Genomic DNA, 21,745 nt, shown 5'->3' on the forward strand with positions numbered 1-21,745 from the left:
CCGTGAGGCTGAGGGAGGGGGGTCAGCAGGAGGTTTCTGTGTCAGTGTTTGATCTGACCCCGTGAGGCTGAGGGAGGGGGGGGTCAGCAGGAGGTTTCTGTGTCAGTGTTTGATCTGACACCGTGAGGCTGAGGGAGTGGAGTCAGCAGGAGGTTTCTGTGTCAGTGTTTGATCTGACCCCGTGAGGCTGAGGGAGGGGGGTCAGCAGGAGGTTTCTGTGTCAGTGTTTGATCTGACACCGTGAGGCTGAGGGAGTGGAGTCAGCAGGAGGTTTCTGTGTCAGTGTTTGATCTGACACCGTGAGGCTGAGGAAGGGGGGTCAGCAGGAGGTTTCTGTGTCAGTGTTTGATCTGACACCGTGAAGCTGAGGGAGGGGGGTCAGCAGGAGGTTTCTGTGTCAGTGTTTGATCTGACACCGTGAGGCTGAGGGAGGGGAGTCAGCAGGAGGTTTCTGTGTCAGTGTTTGATCTGACACCGTGAGGCTGAGGGAGGGGGGTCAGCAGGAGGTTTCTGTGTCAGTGTTTGATCTGACACCGTGAGGCTGAGGGAGGGAGGTCAGCAGGAGGTTTCCGTGTCAGTGTTTGATCTGACTCCGTGAGGCTGAGGGAGGGGGGTCAGCAGGAGGTTTCTGTGTCAGTGTTTGGTCTGACACCGTGAGGCTGAGGGAGGGGGGGGGGTCAGCAGGAGGTTTCTGTGTCAGTGTTTGATCTGACTCCGTGAGGCTGAGGGGGGGGGGGTCAGCAGGAGGTTTCTGTGTCAGTGTTTGATCTGACACCGTGAGGCTGAGGGAGGGGGGTCAGCAGGAGGTTTCTGTGTCAGTGTTTGATCTGACACCGTGAGGCTGAGGGAGGGAGGTCAGCAGGAGGTTTCCGTGTCAGTGTTTGATCTGACTCCGTGAGGCTGAGGGAGGGGGGTCAGCAGGAGGTTTCTGTGTCAGTGTTTGGTCTGACACCGTGAGGCTGAGGGAGGGGGGGGGGTCAGCAGGAGGTTTCTGTGTCAGTGTTTGATCTGACTCCGTGAGGCTGAGGGGGGGGGGGTCAGCAGGAGGTTTCTGTGTCAGTGTTTGATCTGACTCCGTGAGGCTGAGGGGGGGGGGTCAGCAGGAGGTTTCTGTGTCAGTGTTTGATCTGACACCGTGAGGCTGAGGGAGGGGGGTCAGCTGGAGGTTTCTGTGTCAGTGTTTGATCTGACACCGTGAGGCTGAGGGAGGGGGGTCAGCAGGAGGTTTCTGTGTCAGTGTTTGATCTGACACCGTGAGGCTGAGGGAGGGGGGGGGTCAGCAGGAGGTTTCTGTGTCAGTGTTTGATCTGACCCCGTGAGGCTGAGGGAGGTGGGAGTCAGCAGGAGGTTTCTGTGTCAGTGTTTGATCTGACACCGTGAGGCTGAGGGAAGGGGGGGTCAGCAGGAGGTTTCTGTGTCAGTGTTTGATCTGACACCGTGAGGCTGAGGGAGGGGGGTCAGCAGGAGGTTTCTGTGTCAGTGTTTGATCTGACACCGTGAGGCTGAGGGAGGGGGGTCAGCAGGAGGTTTCTGTGTCAGTGTTTGATCTGACACCGTGAGGCTGAGGGAGGGGAGTCAGCAGGAGGTTTCTGTGTCAGTGTTTGATCTCTCACCGTGAGGCTGAGGGAGGGGGGGGTCAGCAGGAGGTTTCCGTGTCAGTGTTTGATCTGACACCGTGAGGCTGAGGGAGGGGGAGGGGGGTCAGCAGGAGGTTTCTGTGTCAGTGTTTGATCTGACACCGTGAGGCTGAGGGAGGGGGGGGTCAGCAGGAGGTGTCTGTGTCAGTGTTTGATCTGACACCGTGAGGCTGAGGGAGGGGGGGGTCAGCAGGAGGTTTCTGTGTCAGTGTTTGATCTGACACCGTGAGGTTGAGGGGGGCGGTCAGCAGGAGGTTTCTGTGTCAGTGTTTGATCTGACACCGTGAGGCTGAGGGAGGGGGGGGGGGTGAGCAGGAGGTTTCTGTGTCAGTGTTTGATCTGACACCGTGAGGCTGAGGGAGGGGGGTCAGCAGGAGGTTTCTGTGTCAGTGTTTGATCTGACACCGTGAGGCTGAGGGAGGGGGGTCAGCAGGAGGTGTCTGTGTCAGTGTTTGATCTGACACCGTGAGGCTGAGGGGGGGGGGGGTCAGCAGGAGGTTTCTGTGTCAGTGTTTGATCTGACACCGTGAGGCTGAGGGAGGGGGGTCAGCAGGAGGTTTCTGTGTCAGTGTTTGATCTGACACCGTGAGGCTGAGGGAGAGGGGGGTCAGCAGGAGGTTTCTGTGTCAGTGTTTGATCTGACACCGTGAGGCTGAGGGAGAGGGGGGTCAGCAGGAGGTTTCTGTGTCAGTGTTTGATCTGACCCCGTGAGGCTGAGGGAGAGGGGGGTCAGCAGGAGGTTTCTGTGTCAGTGTTTGATCTGACACCGTGAGGCTGAGGGAGGGGGGGGTCAGCAGGAGGTTTCTGTGTCAGTGTTTGATCTGACACCGTGAGGCTGAGGGAGGGGGGTCAGCAGGAGGTTTCTGTGTCAGTGTTTGATCTGACACCGTGAGGCTGAGGGAGGGGGGGGTCAGCAGGAGGTTTCTGTGTCAGTGTTTGATCTGACTCCGTGAGGCTGAGGGAGGGGGAAGGGAGTCAGCAGGAGGTTTCTGTGTCAGTGTTTGATCTGACACCGTGAGGCTGAGGGAGGGCAGTCAGCAGGAGGTTTCTGTATCAGTGTTTGATCTGACCCCGTGAGGCTGAGGGAGGGGAGTCAGCAGGAGATTTCTGTGTCAGTGTTTGATCTCTCACCGTGAGGCTGAGGGAGAGGGGGGTCAGCAGGAGATTTCTGTGTCAGTGTTTGATCTCTCACCGTGAGGCTGAGGGAGAGGGGGGGGGTCAGCAGGAGGTTTCTGTGTCAGTGTTTGATCTCTCACCGTGAGTCTGAGGGAGGGGGGGGTCAGCAGGAGGTTTCTGTGTCAGTGTTTGATCTGACACCGTGAGGCTGAGGGAGGGGGGTCAGCAGGAGGTTTCTGTGTCAGTGTTTGATCTGACACCGTGAGGCTGAGGGAGGGGAGTCAGCAGGAGGTTTCTGTGTTAGTGTTTGATCTGACACCGTGAGGCTGAGGGAGGGGGGGGTCAGCAGGAGGTTTCTGTGTCAGTGTTTGATCTGACACCATGAGGGAGGGGGGAGTCAGCAGGAGGTTTCTGTGTCAGTGTTTGACCTGACACCGTGAGGCTGAGGGAGGGGGGTGAGCAGGAGGTTTCTGTGTCAGTGTTTGATCTGACACCGTGAGGCTGAGGGAGGGGGGGGTCAGCAGGAGGTTTCTGTGTCAGTGTTTGACCTGACACCGTGAGGCTGAGGGAGGGGGGGGTCAGCAGGAGGTTTCTGTGTCAGTGTTTGATCTGACACCATGAGGGAGGGGGGAGTCAGCAGGAGGTTTCTGTGTCAGTGTTTGGTCTGACACCGTGAGGCTGAGGTCAGCAGGAGGTTTCTGTGTCAGTGTTTGACCTGACACCGTGAGGCTGAGGGAGGGGGGTCAGCAGGAGGTTTCTGTGTCAGTGTTTGATCTGACCCCGTGAGGCTGAGGGAGGGGGGTCAGCAGGAGGTTTCTGTGTCAGTGTTTGATCTGACCCCGTGAGGCTGAGGGAGGGGGGTGGTCAGCAGGAGGTTTCTGTGTCAGTGTTTGATCTGACACCGTGAGGCTGAGGGAGGGGGGGGTCAGCAGGAGGTTTCTGTGTCAGTGTTTGATCTGACACCGTGAGGCTGAGGGAGGGGGGGGTCAGCAGGAGGTTTCTGTGTCAGTGTTTGATCTGACACCGTGAGGCTGAGGGAGGGGGGTCAGCAGGAGGTTTCTGTGTCAGTGTTTGATCTGACCCCGTGAGGCTGAGGGAGGGGGGTCAGCAGGAGGTTTCTGTGTCAGTGTTTGATCTGACCCCGTGAGGCTGAGGGAAGGGGGTCAGCAGGAGGTTTCTGTGTCAGTGTTTGATCTGACCCCGTGAGGCTGAGGGAGGGGGGTCAGCAGGAGGTTTCTGTGTCAGTGTTTGATCTGACACCGTGAGGCTGAGGGAGGGGGGTCAGCAGGAGGTTTCTGTGTCAGTGTTTGATCTGACACCGTGAGGCTGAGGGAGGGGGGTCAGCAGGAGGTTTCTGTGTCAGTGTTTGATCTGACACCGTGAGGCTGAGGGAGGGGGGTCAGCAGGAGGTTTCTGTGTCAGCGTTTGATCTGACACCGTGAGGCTGAGGGAGGGGGGGGGTCAGCAGGAGGTTTCTGTGTCAGTGTTTGATCTGACACCGTGAGGCTGAGGGAGGGGAGTCAGCAGGAGGTTTCTGTGTCAGTGTTTGATCTGACACCGTGAGGCTGAGGGAGGGGGGGGGAGTCAGCAGGAGGTTTCTGTGTCAGTGTTTGATCTGACCCCGTGAGGCTGAGGGAGGGGAGTCAGCAGGAGGTTTCTGTGTCAGTGTTTGATCTGACACCGTGAGGCTGAGGGAGGGGGGGGGAGTCAGCAGGAGGTTTCTGTGTCAGTGTTTGATCTGACCCCGTGAGGCTGAGGGAGGGGGGGGTCAGCAGGAGGTTTCTGTGTCAGTGTTTGATCTGACACCGTGAGGCTGAGGGAGGGGGGGGGAGTCAGCAGGAGGTTTCTGTGTCAGTGTTTGATCTGACACCGTGAGGCTGAGGGAGGGGGGTCAGCAGGAGGTTTCTGTGTCAGTGTTTGATCTGACACCGTGAGGCTGAGGGAGGGGGGGGTCAGCAGGAGGTTTCTGTGTCAGTGTTTGATCTGACACCGTGAGGTTGAGGGAGGGGGGTCAGCAGGAGGTTTCTGTGTCAGTGTTTGATCTGATACCGTGAGACTGAGGGAGGGGGGTCAGCAGGAGGTTTCTGTGTCAGTGTTTGATCTGACACCGTGAGGCTGAGGGAGGGGGGGGGGGGGTCAGCAGGAGGTTTCTGTGTCAGTGTTTGATCTGACACCGTGAGGCTGAGGGAGGGGGGTCAGCAGGAGGTTTCTGTGTCAGTGTTTGATCTGACACCGTGAGGCTGAGGGAGGGGGGTCAGCAGGAGGTTTCTGTGTCAGTGTTTGATCTGACACCGTGAGGCTGAGGAAGGGGGGTCAGCAGGAGGTTTCTGTGTCAGTGTTTGATCTGACCCCGTGAGGCTGAGGGAGGGGAGTCAGCAGGAGGTTTCTGTGTCAGTGTTTGATCTGACCCCGTGAGGCTGAGGGAGGGGAGTCAGCAGGAGGTTTCTGTGTCAGTGTTTGATCTGACACCGTGAGGCTGAGGGAGGGGGGTCAGCAGGAGGTTTCTGTGTCAGTGTTTGATCTGACACCGTGAGGCTGAGGGAGGGGGGGGGGTCAGCAGGAGGTTTCTGTGTCAGTGTTTGATCTGACACCGTGAGGCTGAGGGAGGGCAGTCAGCAGGAGGTTTCTGTGTCAGTGTTTGATCTGACACCGTGAGGCTGAGGGAGGGGGGTCAGCAGGAGGTTTCTGTGTCAGTGTTTGATCTGACACCGTGAGGCTGAGGGAGGGGGGTCAGCAGGAGGTTTCTGTGTCAGTGTTTGATCTGACACCGTGAGGCTGAGGGGGGGGGGTCAGCAGGAGGTTTCTGTGTCAGTGTTTGATCTGACACCGTGAGGCTGAGGGAGGGGGGGGGAGTCAGCAGGAGGTTTCTGTGTCAGTGTTTGATCTGACACCGTGAGGCTGAGGGGGGGGGGTCAGCAGGAGGTTTCTGTGTCAGTGTTTGATCTGACACCGTGAGGCTGAGGGAGGGCAGTCAGCAGGAGGTTTCTGTGTCAGTGTTTGATCTGACACCGTGAGGCTGAGGGAGGGGGGTCAGCAGGAGGTTTCTGTGTCAGTGTTTGATCTGACCCCGTGAGGCTGAGGGAGGGGGGTCAGCAGGAGGTTTCTGTGTCAGTGTTTGATCTGACACCGTGAGGCTGAGGGAGGGGGGAGTCAGCAGGAGGTTTCTGTGTCAGTGTTTGATCTGACACCGTGAGGCTGAGGGAGGGGGGTCAGCAGGAGGTTTCTGTGTCAGTGTTTGATCTGACACCGTGAGGCTGAGGGAGGGGGGTCAGCAGGAGGTTTCTGTGTCAGTGTTTGATCTGACACCGTGAGGCTGAGGGGGGGGGGGTCAGCAGGAGGTTTCTGTGTCAGTGTTTGATCTGACACTGTGAGGCTGAGGGAGGGGGGTCAGCAGGAGGTTTCTGTGTCAGTGTTTGATCTGACACCGTGAGGCTGAGGGAGGGGGGTCAGCAGGAGGTTTCTGTGTCAGTGTTTGATCTGACACCGTGAGGCTGAGGGAGGGGGGGGTCAGCAGGAGGTTTCTGTGTCAGTGTTTGATCTGACACCGTGAGGCTGAGGGAGGGGGGGGGTCAGCAGGAGGTTTCTGTGTCAGTGTTTGATCTGACCCCGTGAGGCTGAGGGGGGGGGGTCAGCAGGAGGTTTCTGTGTCAGTGTTTGATCTGACCCCGTGAGGCTGAGGGAGGGGGGTCAGCAGGAGGTTTCTGTGTCAGTGTTTGATCTGACACCGTGAGGCTGAGGGAGGGGGGTCAGCAGGAGGTTTCTGTGTCAGTGTTTGATCTGACACCGTGAGGCTGAGGGAGGGGGGGGTCAGCAGGAGGTTTCTGTGTCAGTGTTTGATCTGACACCGTGAGGCTGAGGGAGGGGGGGGGGGTCAGCAGGAGGTTTCTGTGTCAGTGTTTGATCTGACACCGTGAGGCTGAGGGAGGGGGGGGGGTCAGCAGGAGGTTTCTGTGTCAGTGTTTGATCTGACACCGTGAGGCTGAGGGAGGGGAGTCAGCAGGAGGTTTCTGTGTCAGTGTTTGATCTGACACCGTGAGGCTGAGGGAGGGGGTCAGCAGGAGGTTTCTGTGTCAGTGTTTGATCTGACACCGTGAGGCTGAGGGAGGGGGGTCAGCAGGAGGTTTCTGTGTCAGTGTTTGATCTGACACCGTGAGGCTGAGGGAGGGGGGTCAGCAGGAGGTTTCTGTGTCAGTGTTTGATCTGACACCGTGAGGCTGAGGGAGGGGAGTCAGCAGGAGGTTTCTGTGTCAGTGTTTGATCTGACACCGTGAGGCTGAGGGAGGGGGGGGTCAGCAGGAGGTTTCTGTGTCAGTGTTTAATCTGCCACCGTGAGGCTGAGGGAGGGGGGGGTCAGCAGGAGGTTTCTGTGTCAGTGTTTGATCTGACACCGTGAGGCTGAGGGAGGGGGGTGGGTCAGCAGGAGGTTTCTGTGTCAGTGTTTGATCAGACACCGTGAGGCTGAGGGAGGGGGGTCAGCAGGAGGTTTCTGTGTCAGTGTTTGATCTGACACCGTGAGGCTGAGGGAGGGGGGGGCAGCAGGAGGTTTCTGTGTCAGTGTTTGATCAGACACCGTGAGGCTGAGGGAGGGGAGTCAGCAGGAGGTTTCTGTGTCAGTGTTTGATCTGACACCGTGAGGCTGAGGGAGGGGGGTCAGCAGGAGGTTTCTGTGTCAGTGTTTGATCTGACACCGTGAGGCTGAGGGAGGGGGGTGGTCAGCAGGAGGTTTCTGTGTCAGTGTTTGATCTGACACCGTGAGGCTGAGGGAGGGGGGGGGAGTCAGCAGGAGGTTTCTGTGTCAGTGTTTGATCTGACACAGTGAGGCTGAGGGAGGGGGGAGTCAGCAGGAGGTTTCTGTGTCAGTGTTTGATCTGACACCGTGAGGCTGAGGGAGGGGGGAGTCAGCAGGAGGTTTCTGTGTCAGTGTTTGATCTGACACCGTGAGGCTGAGGGAGGGGGGAGTCAGCAGGAGGTTTCTGTGTCAGTGTTTGATCTGACACCGTGAGGCTGAGGGAGGGGGGAGTCAGCAGGAGGTTTCTGTGTCAGTGTTTGATCTGACACCGTGAGGCTGAGGGAGGGGGGGGGGGGGGGTCAGCAGGAGGTTTCTGTGTCAGTGTTTGATCTGACACCGTGAGGCTGAGGGAGGGGGGGGGGGGGGGGTCAGCAGGAGGTTTCTGTGTCAGTGTTTGATCTGACTCCGTGAGGCTGAGGGAGGGGGGTCAGCAGGAGGTTTCTGTGTCAGTGTTTGATCTGACACCGTGAGGCTGAGGGAGGGGGGTCAGCAGGAGGTTTCTGTGTCAGTGTTTGATCTGACACCGTGAGGCTGAGGGAGGGGGGTCAGCAGGAGGTTTCTGTGTCAGTGTTTGATCTGACACCGTGAGGCTGAGGGAGGGGGGTCAGCAGGAGGTTTCTGTGTCAGTGTTTGATCTGACACCGTGAGGCTGAGGGAGGGGGGTCAGCAGGAGGTTTCTGTGTCAGTGTTTGATCTGACACCGTGAGGCTGAGGGAGGGGGGTCAGCAGGAGGTTTCTGTGTCAGTGTTTGATCTGACACCGTGAGGCTGAGGGAGGGGGGGGGTCAGCAGGAGGTTTCTGTGTCATTGTTTGATCTGACACCGTGAGGCTGAGGGAGGGGGGTCAGCAGGAGGTTTCTGTGTCAGTGTTTGATCTGACACCGTGAGGCTGAGGGAGGGGGGTCAGCAGGAGGTTTCTGTGTCAGTGTTTGATCTGACACAGTGAGGCTGAGGGAGGGGAGTCAGCAGGAGGTTTCCGTGTCAGTGTTTGATCTGACCGCCTGAGGTTTTGTTATGTCACATTGTTGCCTGAGCAGTCTGGCGGACATCTCTCTCAATTCTGGCATAAACTCCAATGCATTAGGAAAAAGGAGTTTGCAGGGTCTACACGGCTTTTATTACAGTCAGCAGAAAGGCTTCTCCTGTGTGGATGACACTGATTCTTTGGCTCTCGTGATTGGACACTCCAAGGTCTCACTCCTTCAATTACTCTCTGTCCCTTGTCTGTCCTTCATCAACCAATCTATCACTGTAAATATCTGCAGAATCTTCCTCCTCCCTGTCTGTTTAAACTCCTCCAAACTCTATGCCCCTCCTTATATCTGTAACATCTTCCAAACCCTACACCCCTCACTATCTCACTAAACACCTCCAATGCTGACACCCATCCCAGTCTCTCTAGCCTATTCCATCCCCATACCCCTCTTATTTCTGTAACCTCCTCCAAACCCTACCCTATCCCCATCTCTAAACTCCTCCAAATGCTACACCTCCCTACTTCTGTAACTTCCTCCAAACCCTACACTCCTCCCTATCTCTCTCACCTACTCCAGCCCCCATAACACTCCCTATCGCTTAAACTCCTCCAAACCCAGATCCTTCCTTATCTCTCTAAACTTGTCCAAACCCTATTCCACTCCCTGGCTCTCTTACCTCCTCAAAACAGAGATTCCTCCCAACTCTCTAACCTCCTCCAAACCCTGCACCCCTCCCTATCTCTCTGACATGCTCCAAATCCTACACCCATCCCTGTCTCTCTAACCTTCTCCAAATCCAACATCCCTCCTCATATCTCTAACCTAGTCCAAACCCTACACCCTCTCTATCTCTCTGACCTACTCCAAACACTATACACCTCCCTATCTCTCCAATACTCCCCACCGCCTTCACCCCTCCGTATTGCTGCAACCTACTCTAAACCCAGATCCCTCCCTATCTCTCTAATCACCTCCAAAGCCTACACACCTTCCTATCTCTCAAACCTCCTTCAAATCCAACACCACTCTCCATCTCACTAATACCTTCAAACTCCTCAAACTCTCCCTAACTCTGCAATCTCCTTCAAACTCAGATCCCTCCTTATCTCTCGAAACACCTCCAAAATTTGCATCCCTCGTTATCTCTCTCATCACCTCCAAACCTTACATTCCTCCCTATCTCTCTAACCTCCTCCATCATCTACATATTTCCCTTTGTCTGTGACTTACTTCAGCCCCTACAACCTACATATCTCTCTAAGCGGCTCTCAAATATATCCTGTCGCTGTAATCTTGTCCAGCCACGCCCCACTCCCCACCTTTGTAAACCTCATCCAACAACTAGACTCTCATGATCTCTGTAAACTGCTCCAGCATTTCCATACCGCCCCATAATTCTGGCATTCTCTAGAACCTCTACCTTTTATTATGTGTATAACCTCCAGAAACACGTTTAGTTTAGTTATGGAAAGCGATAGGTACATGCCACAGGCCAAGGGTTATCTACGGGGCAAGGACAATTATAACGTGACTAAGCAGAACTTATGATGCATAGAATGGGGTAGCAAAATGCAGGGGATGGGGATAATCGAAATGTGAAGCTGGTTTAAAGAACAGACCTCGCGTGTCCTTAAATAGCATGCCCCTGTCAGGCAGGGTGGAAGTGATAATGTAAGGGAACCGTGGTTTACTACAGAAATTACATCTATTGTTAAGAAGAAGAAGGAGGCTTATGTGACAATGAGATGATGAAGAGTTACAGATTAGATAAGAAGGATTTAAAGAGAGAGTTAAGAAGAGCAAAGAGAGGACATGAGTAGTCTTTAGCAAATAGAATAAAGGAGAATCCTAAAGCTTTGTATAGGTGAGGAAGAAAATAATAACTAGTGTAAGAATAGAGCCAGTCAAAGACAGAAGTGGGAAGTTGAGTGTAAGCTCCTCCAGAATTAAAATTGGTTACCCGTACTTGTGAACCGTAATGGATGTGTTTGTGTTAGTATTGTAACCAGTGATAGGAGATCCATTTAAAGCCAGCTTTAGTGGTTCCTATCCAATTGAGAAAAAGTTGAGTCGGGTAAACTAATGACTAAAGATGCCACGCAGAAAAAAACTGTATTGATAGGTCATGTGGAAATCATACTATAGTAGAGAAAAATAACGGAGAAGCAGATGTTAGTTATTATCCTGCAAAGAAAGAAATCAAATCCAGATGTTATGGTTTTTGATGCTCCTATGAATATGTTTAAATGAAGACATCCTTGAGGAGTGGGATAGGTAAGTGAAATTTCTGACTCAGGAGCAAAAATGCTTTTGAAAGATTTGTTACTGCAGTATGATGACATGTAGAAATCAGACGGGGAGGACTAATGCAACTGTACATTAAGTAGACGTAGGGAATGCAGTTCCGATAAAACAACACCCCATCGGCTAAATTCTATCAAAGCCAGAGAGGTCCAGAAGGAGGCGTAGTCCATGCTCTGTGAGTACAGCATCGAAACAAGCAAGAGCGAGTGAAATTCGCTGATCATCTTAGTTCCCAAACCTCATGGGACTTAAAGCTTTAGCGTGGATTGTTGGAATCGAAATGCCATTACAAAATCGGATGCGTATCCAATGTTGACATTGGAGGACTGCTTTTAGAAATTTGGATGAGCTAGTTCCATCACCAAGTTGGACTTACTGCATGGTTACTGGCAGAAACCTTTATCAGAGATGGCGAAATAAATTTCTGTAAAACCAAATTGGCCTACATCAAATCAAACCAATGTTCTTTGGAATGAAGAAAGCACCTGCCACTTTCCCAAGACTCATGAGCAGTGTTATGGCTGTGTTGACAAACGACGCAGTCAATTTGGACAATGTAGTAAACTTTAGTATGTCCTGGAATGATTACATGGTACAGTTAGTAGAGCTCTTTGAACGACTACGAGAAGCAAAACTGGCAATAAACTTAAACAAAACGGAATTCGGCAAAACAGAGGTGATGTTCCTGGGTCATGGAAGGTTGACCTCATGGAACGCAAAGAAGAAGACCATTGAATAATTTCTAAGACCAACCTCGGAGAAAGAGATGCTTCAATTCATAGGACTAAGTGGATTCTATCGAAGGTTGCTCCAATCTTTAGCCGTGTAGTGGCAGCATTAACCGATTTGCTGCAGAAGAACACAAATGTTTGGAAAGCAGAAGAATGCCCGGAGGCATTCGAACATTTCAAAGCAATATAAGCCACCAAACTAGTTTTAGCTATCCCAAACTTTTCAAAAACATTTAAATTGGCAGCTGTCCTGTTGCAGGAAGATGATGTTTGATTGAACTACCAGTTGGTTACTTGTCGAAGAAACTCAAAATCCAAAAGAGCAAATACTCCACGATCGGAAAAGAACTGTTGAGTTTAGTACTGGCCTTATAAGATTTTAATGTGGATGTCACAAACAAAATTTTGGAGACGGACTTGTATACAGATCACAATCCAATTACATTCTTAAAATGCTTCAAACGCAAGAATATGAGACTATTTCATTGGAGTCGCATGTTACAGACTTTTAATTTTAAAGTTGTACATGTTGTCCATCGGAAGAATGCAATCGCTGATGCGTTTTTGCAGATTTAACTGATAATTTTTAGATGAAATTTGTATTTATCCAATATAAGATACGTGCGAAAAATTTAATATGAACTTAGATTAACATTATCTGTACGTTATGGTATGTTCTTATGGAAGAGTGAAAAGGGAATGAAGCTATCTTTTCATTATGACAGTTTTTTTTACTGAACGAGGGTGGTATAATTAAGTTTTAAACGTCTACTGTACCTTTAATAGAGTTGAAATTATTGGCTGGCACGAAGTGTTGTGAATAACTTAGAAATATATTCGTGGATGGAAACTGCCAGCTGGAGCTGTGTTGCGATAGTACACAACAAATTCGAATTTGTCCAATCAGTTTATTTTATGCACGAAGTTAACAAAACGCAATCAAATTTTTTGACAGCACTAGTCCAATGAGATGATCAGATGTTTCGGGGTATAAATATCAGACATTTTGAACAATTATTCTGAGCCCAAACAGCAGCCAGCACCAAGAAGCAGAGCCTGCTTACAGAAAGACCTGCTCTCTGAAAGGTCGCTTTATCTATGAAAGACCCGTGAAGCAGAATACCGAAGAAGAAGAAGACAAGAATCTGCGGAGAAGAACCGAAAGCTTCCTGAGTTTGAAATAATAAGTTTTTTAATGTAAATCTTAATCGGAGTTTTTAACTGACCAGTATTTTAGAGGGGGAGTTAAACATTACGTTTGAGTGAAATATGTTATAAATACTTGCTGTCTTTTGGACTTAAAGATTAAAGTAGTTAATTTTTACTTTAAGTAATGAGATCTGGAGTAGTTATTTGACACACAAAATTTAACAGATTACAGCTCGAATTGAGCTTTTTCTGTGTGGCTGTTTTAAATTCGCAGATGGGTTTACCCTGTGTCATAACTAATTCCAATACATCATCTTTCCTTTTGCAATGATTGACTCCTAAATTAATAAAATAACATCATCTCCTGCCTATAGTTCCTACATGTCAAAATATCGAGCTGCCAATCCTGACCTCCTTTAAACACATTTCTGATGGCAAAAATGTCACACTTTTACATGTCAATCCATTCGCTTACAAAATCTGTTTGACCTTTAATACTCCCAGCATTAGGGTGAAGGACATTCAGCCTGGAACATAATACTAAGAACAGTCTGTACCTCGGAGTTCTGCAATAGGAGTTTGTTATCAGACATCACAATCTATGAAAGAAACTGTAAGTCTGAAACTGTAAAAATATTTGTTGAGTAATATTTTTTCTTAAAATTGATGCATCAAATGCAACTTTCCCGAAGTGAGCAATCACCTCCACATAGCATGAGTTTCTGGTGATTAATACCCTGCTCAGGGTACAGATCGCAGTAATAGGACAATATTGTTTGTGCGTCTCCACAAGTCCATGTGCTCCCATTGACATTGCTATTCTGTGCAAGGTACAGGCTTGTGCTGACCCTTTGTGAGCAATGATCATTCTTGCCCTGGTAGTTCAAATCTCCCCTCACCAGGCTGAGATTATCACAAAGAAATGACTGATGCCTTCTTATGTTATCCATTCCAGGATCCACAAGATATTGGGAATCCAACTTGCTCAGGAAGGCAACACCGTAAATAGCCCTGAAATGGAAAGCAGCCAGTCAGTAGGTTGAACAGGACATTATCGAGTGGGACAAGTTAACGTGAAGCACAGACTGTTTCACGCAACATGCAGACTCTCATCAATTTGTGATTGTGTGACGGAGTGAGGTGTGTTGTGTTAAGAAGCTGGGAGGGGCGTTCTGCCAAGCCATCAAGTCATGGAGGAAGGTACAGTATATCTCCCAGGAATTCAAAATGACCAAGGCACTGGCGTAACTAATGACTAACAACATTCATATTAGTGACGAGGTAGTATTTGAAAACATAGTTGGATTCATGATTTGGAGACGCCAGTGCTGGACTGGGGTGTCCAAAATTAAAAATCACACTACGCTATGTTATATTCCAGCAGGTTAATTTGGAAGCACTAGCTTTCCGAGCGCTGATCCTTCATCAGATGATTGTCCTGATAAAGGAGCAGCGCTCCAAAAGCTAGTGCTTCCAAATAAACTTGTTGAACTCTGACCCGATGTTGTGTGATTTATACGTGGATTCAGGATTGGCAAGTCTGACGGACCAGATGTAATTCGAACTGAAACTTCAGAGAAAGCAGAAATGCGCGTTTTGATTGCCTTGGGGATCACTGTATTTTTCCGTATTCTCTTTGGAAGGTGATAAATGCGTCAAACGATTTAAGATGGGAAGAAGTGGGAGAGAACTTCAGACTAGTTAATTTGTCATCTACAGTGGGAAATCTGATAGAATCTATTTCAACTAATGCGATATTAGTCATGTAGAAAGTGATAGCAACCTTCAAAAGAAAAGTCCTGCATTTACGAAAGGAAAGTCATAATTTTCAAATGTTTTGCTTGAAAACATCTCTTGTGAGATATCAACAATAACGAACTAATGGATGTGATATCGTTAGGTATTCATCAAGATTTTTTTTTTCAAAAATAAGTCAAACAGTAATTTATTAGAAAAAAGCATTAGGTATTAGGAGGAACCTGTGCAAAAAATGAAGGTAAAATTTGGGTTTGAATTCATTTAAATGGAATGATAATTTACATGATGAAGTGACATCCAGACTAGAAGTCTTTCTCTGTTGATGCTATCTGACCTGCTGTGATCTCCAGCATTTGCTGTTTTCACTATAGATTCCAGTATCAGCAGTAATTTACTCCTACTAAAAATCAGTATGTCCTGCATTGCTTATACAGGATGTTGCTGAGACTATACCTGGAGTGCTGTGTACAGTTTTTGTGTCGTGACCTAAGGAAGAATATACTGATCACATATACTGAATGGACATTCTCCAGATTAATGCCTCAAATGGCAAGATTTTCTGATGAGGCAACTCAGTCTGTGTTCCAAAGAGACAAAGAATGTGGTGCTCTAAAAGAACAGCCAGTCAGGCATCATCCGAGGAGCAGGAGAATCAATGTTTCGAGCACAAGGTCATCCTCACTAATGAGGGGGCCCAAGGGGGCTGATGGATAAATGGGAGGAGGTAGAGCTGGGGGAAAAATAGTTGTGAATGCGATAGGTAGATGAAGGTTGGGGTGATAGTGATAGGATGGAGAGGAGGGTGGAGTCTCGCATTCCCAGCAACCCTCTGTCCAGTTCATCCTTTCCAATTTACCTTTGAGCTCCCTGGGCCACATCCTCATTCCTGACACATAGCTTCTGTTCGAAACGTCGATTCTCCTGCTCCTGGGATGCTACCTGACGGACTGTGCTTTTCCTGCACTGCATTCTTCAAATACTTTGTTCCCTCGAGTTTCGATGAATGCGAAGTAATCTTAACGAAACTGAGAGGACTGACTAACACAGGGATATGGAGTAGTGTGAGCAGGTAAGTTTGAGGAGAATCCAAAGATATTCCACAAGGAAATCAAGGAGAATAATATTGTCAGGGCACAATTATAACCTATGAGAAACCAAGGGGACAATCATTAGATGAAGCTGGGGAACACTGACAGATGATTGCATGAGAGATTCACATCTGTTTTACTTGGGAGAATCAGGACGAAGGTACAGAAATCGAGAAGATGAACTGGCAAGGTCTTGAACAGATTGATAAAAGATGTAAGCGAGGATTGATAGTTTTGGCTGGTATAAAATTGAACAAATTCTCTGGATGATTTTTATCCCATTCTGATGTTTGAGACAAGGGAGGAAAGATTCTGATTAACTTTTTAAGTAGAATCTGACCACCGGAGAGATGCTAGAGGATAGATGTGGTTGCATTTTGCAGGAAGGGTGGTGGAGATAGATCAGCGAACTATCGACCAATAATGATCAATTCAGTGTTAGGGAAATTATTGGGGAATATAGAGAAAGAGAAAATGGATCGGCATTTTGAGAGACAATGTTTGATCAGGAACAGTCAGCATGGCTTTATCAGAGGGAAGTCATGCCAACAGAATTCTATTGAAAATTCTCAACGAGTTCATTTATATGGCTTCTCAGCAATTGCTTTGACAAACCCCAACATGGTAAATTTATATATGAAGTAAAATCAAATGATATGACAGGTAACTTGGCAAGTTATATCCAAACTTTTCTTAGTGGCAGGAGACGGAGCCTGGTGGTAGAGGGCTGTTTACGTGACTGGAGACAGGTGTCCCCTGGTGTAACATGGATCGGTCCTCTCTCCCCTTTTATTTGTGGTATTTAAAATGGTGTCGACGTGAATGTTGAGGATGGTAGGTGATTGTGATAAATAAGTGTATGTTTGGCAATGAGGAGGCAAGCCTTATGTTACAGGAAGATATAGATGGAATCATCAGAAGGGCAGATCCATGGCCGATGAAACATAACCCTGCTGAATATGAAGTGATGCAATTTTGATGAAGGACCAGAAAGGAGAGTACTCAATGAATGGCGGCACACTAGGAAGCTCAGAAGGTACTTCTACACACATCACGACATGTGACTGGACAAGAAAAGGGCTGGTTAAGAAGGCATTGTGGACAATAGACATTGCCTTTATTAATCGAGACATGGATTATAAGAGCTGTACAGGAAATTGGTTAGGCAAAGATGTAAGACTGTGTGCAGTTTTGGGAGCAAAATTACTGGGGGGATGTGACTGTACTGGAGAGGGTGCAGAGGAGATTCACTAACATGTTCCCTGGAATGTGGCATATCATCTATGGAGGGAGTTTGGATAAGCTCATGTTTTTTTTTATTTGGAGCGGAGGGGATCGTGATTCAGAAGGAGAAAATTACGATGGGCGTGCACAGGGCGGATAGAGTGCAGCTGTTCCTTTTTGTCAAAGGACCAAGAACAGCTTTCTAAAGTGAAGGGTGTGAAGTTTAGAGCGGATTTGAGGATTGTGTTTCACTCAGAGATTGTTGAGGTCTGGAATATACTTCCTGAGAGCGGAGTTGTCAAGTTAACCTCACAACCGTTCAAAAGTACTTGGACGAGTTTTCGAAGTGTATAACATCCCCCAGCTTCAGGCCTGATCCAGGAAAGAGAGAATCATGTAGACTGTTTTGTATTTCTGATGGTACAGAGTCCTTGTTTCTGTGATCGTATGATTGTGGAAGATCAATCATTGAAAATTCTAAGACAGAAATTGATGGGTTTCTGAAGTGTATATTAAGAAGAGTTATAACAGTGAACTGTTAAAGGGACAAGTTCAAGTTCCTTCCAGTCTGAACCCAGAGAATGGAGAATAGCCAATAGGGAAATGGCAGACCTGTGAAGTTCTGTTTTCACAGAAAACAAAGCAAATAAAAATCTTCCCAGCAATACTAGAGACACAAAAGTTTAATCTCGAGGAAATTAAATCGACTGGACTCAACTGTTAGCAAGAGCCAAGAAAAGAGCTTTTTTCAGATTCCGAAGAACCGACCCAATAAATTCGGTCAGATGTCTTATGAAAAGGCCACTTGAGCAGAATTCCGACACTCCTCTTATACCATTCTTATCACGCTCTCATGGGCAAAGACAGGGAAAACTTAAGTTGTTATTTTCTCATTCCCTGGTCGTGGCCATAACTGTCCTAATGCTTTCCTCAGCTTTCGCTGAATTCGACTGTGGCAAGGTCAAGTTGAATGTTTACAAAGTTTCAAACAAAGACAAGCAGTCTCCTGGCTGCACTTAGCACAGCAGTAAATTTAGAAAAGCATTATTTTTCAGATTTCACAGTAAATGTATAGTTTGTTAATTTTCCATTGCATTTGGTAAATAAACGGTTGGAACAAACTATAACTAATGGGCATATACACAGTCCATATAGGTTTATGAAATGGGAATCATCTTTGAGAAAGTGAATGTCAGATTCATTATGGAGACTCAATGGATACAGTGCATTTGGGTCTTCAGAAGATTTTTGATGTAGTCTCAAGCCTAGTGTGTAAAATCAGACCGAATGGGAATGGGGCTAATATATTAACATGGTGTTAGAATGGGAGAGCTGACAGGAAACAGTGTATAGGATTAAAAATATCCTTTTCTGGAGTGAAAATATCGTGAGATATCACAGGGAGCAGTGCTCGGGCCCCAACTATTCCCAAAATATCTCAAACACTGAGTTGAGGGAATCAAATGCATTACTCGCAAACCTGCTGATGGCACTGAATGATGTGGGATTGTGAGTGGTGAGGAGTCTGTCGAAAAAAAACGAAGGGAATTAAGAAAGTGGAGTAAATGGGCAAATACTTGGCAGATGAAGGGCAATGGAGATAGTTGTGATGCGGTGCATTTTGCTGTGAAATATAGAATGGCAGTCAACCATTTGAAAAGGGGTTGGTTAAACATGTTGATCCAGAAAGGGAATATGGTCGTTTCTTGTTTCCTCCTTCGCAGACCTCAGAGGTCAATGCAAAGCAGTAAGTTCTAAAGTCAGAAGTCGATACTGGGAATGACATTGGCACGCTGCCCAGTGTACACAGTCCCATCAAGTGTGAAGGTGTAACATTGAATCTGACCTGCAACTCCCTGTACACCAGAGACTGAAATCAATTTTGCAGGAACGAAAAGCAGTTGGGAACATAAATGATGTGTTTACCCTCATTTCAAGGGGCTTTGAGTACAGGAGTAAAGATATCTTACTGCAGCTCCACAGGACCTTGGTGAGACCTCATCATGAACATTGTGAAGTATTGTATGCAGTTTTAGTCTCATTACTTAATAAAGGATAAACCTGACATTCAGGGAGTGCAGTGAAGGATGAACAGACTGATCTCTGGGATGACAGGCTTGTTGTGAGAGCAGAGTTTGGGTCAACTAGGCCTGTATCCATGGGCTTCAGGGAAATGTGTGAAGATGTCAGTGCAATATATAAGACTGACAGGATGAGACAGATTGGAAGCACGGTTGATAATTCCCCTGACTTTGACGTCTAAAACAAGGCAACACAGTATGAGGTACATACAGGCCATTCTGCATTGAGATGAGGATAAATGTCCGCACTCAGTGTGTTGAACTCGGAGAATTCTCCCTTGAACTAGAATCGGCGAGGCTGAATATTTAAAATGGCGTATTCTTCCCTGACATTTCTGTGCAGTCTGTGGTAAACCTTTATAAATGTTGTCACAAGCTCTCAGATGTTAACAAGGAAGTCTCTGTACAGTCAACAGGACTGTGTTTCCCATTCCCTTTTCCAATACCAAGGCTGGTGTCAGGTGTTGTGCTTGGTTTTATCCTGTAAGACATCGGAGCACCTTGATACAATTGGGTGTCTTTCTTGGCTGTTTCAGAGACCATTGAAGAGTTTATCACATGTCTGTGCATCTGGAGTCACTTTTAAGCCAGACTAGGAAAGCACCGGAGATTTGCTTCCTGAAAGTACATTAGAGAAGTAAATTTGTGCTCACAATGAGCATTGGCTTCAATGTCACTATTACTAACACCAGATTTTATATCTCGATATTTTATTAATTGTTATTAACTTCCATCAGCTGGCAGAGCATTGGCAATCCAGTGACATTTCCACAACAGCATCATCTCAAAATAGGGACTCATCAGAAACCACACTGAGCAAGGTTATTTCTGTGCTGCTTGACAGCTCTTTCAAAAAGACCCACTACTGATTGACAAGCGCGATGTGACTAAGGGGACGGTAATTGGTCAGATTGTAATTATTGCCCTCTTCATGGTCGGAACATAGTGGAGTAATTCTCTACATTGCCAGGGAGATGTCAGAGTTGGAGCTGGAATGTAACAGCTTCCCAGGGAGCATGGCTCATTGTGCAGCACAAATCTTCAGTCCTATTGCAGGAATGGTGTCAAGACCCATTGCCTTTATCGTACCTGCTATGTTGAGCTGTTTCTTCATGTCACATATAGTGAATGGAATTGGTTGAAGACTGGCATCATGTCGAGGGTGAAGCGGATCATCGACTCAACACTGCTGGCTAGGGATAATGCAGATACTTCATCATTGACTTTTACATGATGTACAAGGATGTCCCATTACTTAGGATGGGGATATTCGTGGAGTCCTCTACTCTGATAAATTGTTTATTCTCCTGAATATTTATGACTGAATATGATAGTACTGCAGCACTTTGATCTAATCAGTTGATCTTGTCATCATTTCAGCCTCTCTGTCTGTTAGTTTTGCTGTTTGGCATGGAGGCAACCAAGTGCAGGAGCTTTAACAGATTATCATCAGGTTTCTGTAGACATGGTTCTGACCATTGCATGTTCACCCACACTCGACACTGATCAGCGGGTTGGAAAGGGATTATTCCAGGCCAAAAGTTACTGTTCTTTGCATATAATTCTGCTTCTGCTACTGTTGTGGTCTACATTACCACTTCAATGTGAAGAATTCTCTTTTCAAAGCAAGAGGAGCTCGATCGTTAAAGAGGGTTTTTAACTGAGAAATGAATTGTGGGTAACAAAGAATTGGCGATGAAATCTGTGTTATAGGGTCATAGAGTCTTAGAGTCATGCCATACGCAAACAGAACCTTCGGCCCAAGTTGTCCATGTTCACCAGGTTTCCTAAACTGATCTAATCCTATTTGTCTGCATTTGGCACATAACCCTCTAAACCTATCCATGCACCCATCCAATTGTCTTTTACACGTTGTAATTCCCTGTACCACTTTATCTGACAGCTCATTATACATACACAGCATTATACATACACAGCACGGTCTGTGTGAAACATTTACCACTGAGATCCATTTTAAATCTCTACCCACCTCACCGCGCACCCCCCACCCCCACCCCCACCCCCACAAACACCCAGTCCCCATTTAAAACTGTGAACTTTGGTTTTGAACAACTCTTCCCTTGGGAAGGCACCTTTGCTATTCACCAAATCCATATCCCTCATTATTTTATTTGCTCTCAGGTCATCCTCAGCCTCCTAGGCAAAATTGAGAAAAGTTCCGAGCCTATCCAGGCTATCATTACATCCGAAAACTTTCAGTCTCTGTCACAAAAAATAAATATTTTTGTACACTTCCCAGTTCATATCATCCATCCTGTAGCAGGACGGAAAGAATTGTGCTCTGTACTCCAACTGCAGCCTTACCATTCTCTTGTGCAGCTACAACATGATGTCCCAACTCATATACTCAATGCTGTGACCGACGAAAGTAAGTGTTCCTACTGCCTTCTTCACCACTCTGTCTACCTGCAACTCCACTTTCAAGGAAATATCTACCTGCACCTCTGGGTCTCTATGAATGACAACACTCCCCTCGGCGCTACCACTAATATGTAAATCCGACACTGGTTTGTCTGAAAGAATGCAACACCTCACATTTATCTGTATGAAGATCCATCTGGCAAACCTCGGCCCACTGGCCCAGTTGATCATGATCTCAATTTCCTTTTAAGTAACCATCTTCACTGTCCATTATACCAGCACTTTTGACATAGTTTACGAACTTATTTCATCCTAATCATTTATAAAAATAACAAACAACAACTGACCCAGCACTGATCCTTGTGTTAACGCTGGTCACAAGTCTCTGACAGCACACTCTGTCCTATACTGTCAAGCCAATTTGGTATCTTATTGTCTCGCTCTCGCTGCAATCTAACCTTATTAACTGGGCTATCATATGGAACCCTGTTGGGCCTCATTATTGTCCAC

The 21,745-nt window shown here is 47.9% G+C and overlaps 2 long non-coding RNA genes across 3 annotated transcripts in view; one reads left to right on the forward strand and one right to left on the reverse strand.

Annotated features, from left to right (window-relative positions):
- The window catches only part of LOC140491278 (uncharacterized), a 104,100-nt gene that overhangs the window by 73,513 nt on the left and 8,842 nt on the right, over positions 1–21,745 (reverse strand). The window lies entirely within an intron of this gene.
- LOC140491279 (uncharacterized) lies at positions 13,106–20,831 on the forward strand. The gene is made up of 3 exons (XR_011963271.1): positions 13,106–13,315; positions 13,658–13,902; positions 19,591–20,831. It is a non-coding gene; the product is annotated as an uncharacterized lncRNA (long non-coding RNA).

This window comes from Chiloscyllium punctatum, chromosome 19, assembly GCF_047496795.1.
Source record: "Chiloscyllium punctatum isolate Juve2018m chromosome 19, sChiPun1.3, whole genome shotgun sequence".
In the NCBI taxonomy this organism is placed as follows: Eukaryota; Metazoa; Chordata; class Chondrichthyes; order Orectolobiformes; family Hemiscylliidae; genus Chiloscyllium; species Chiloscyllium punctatum.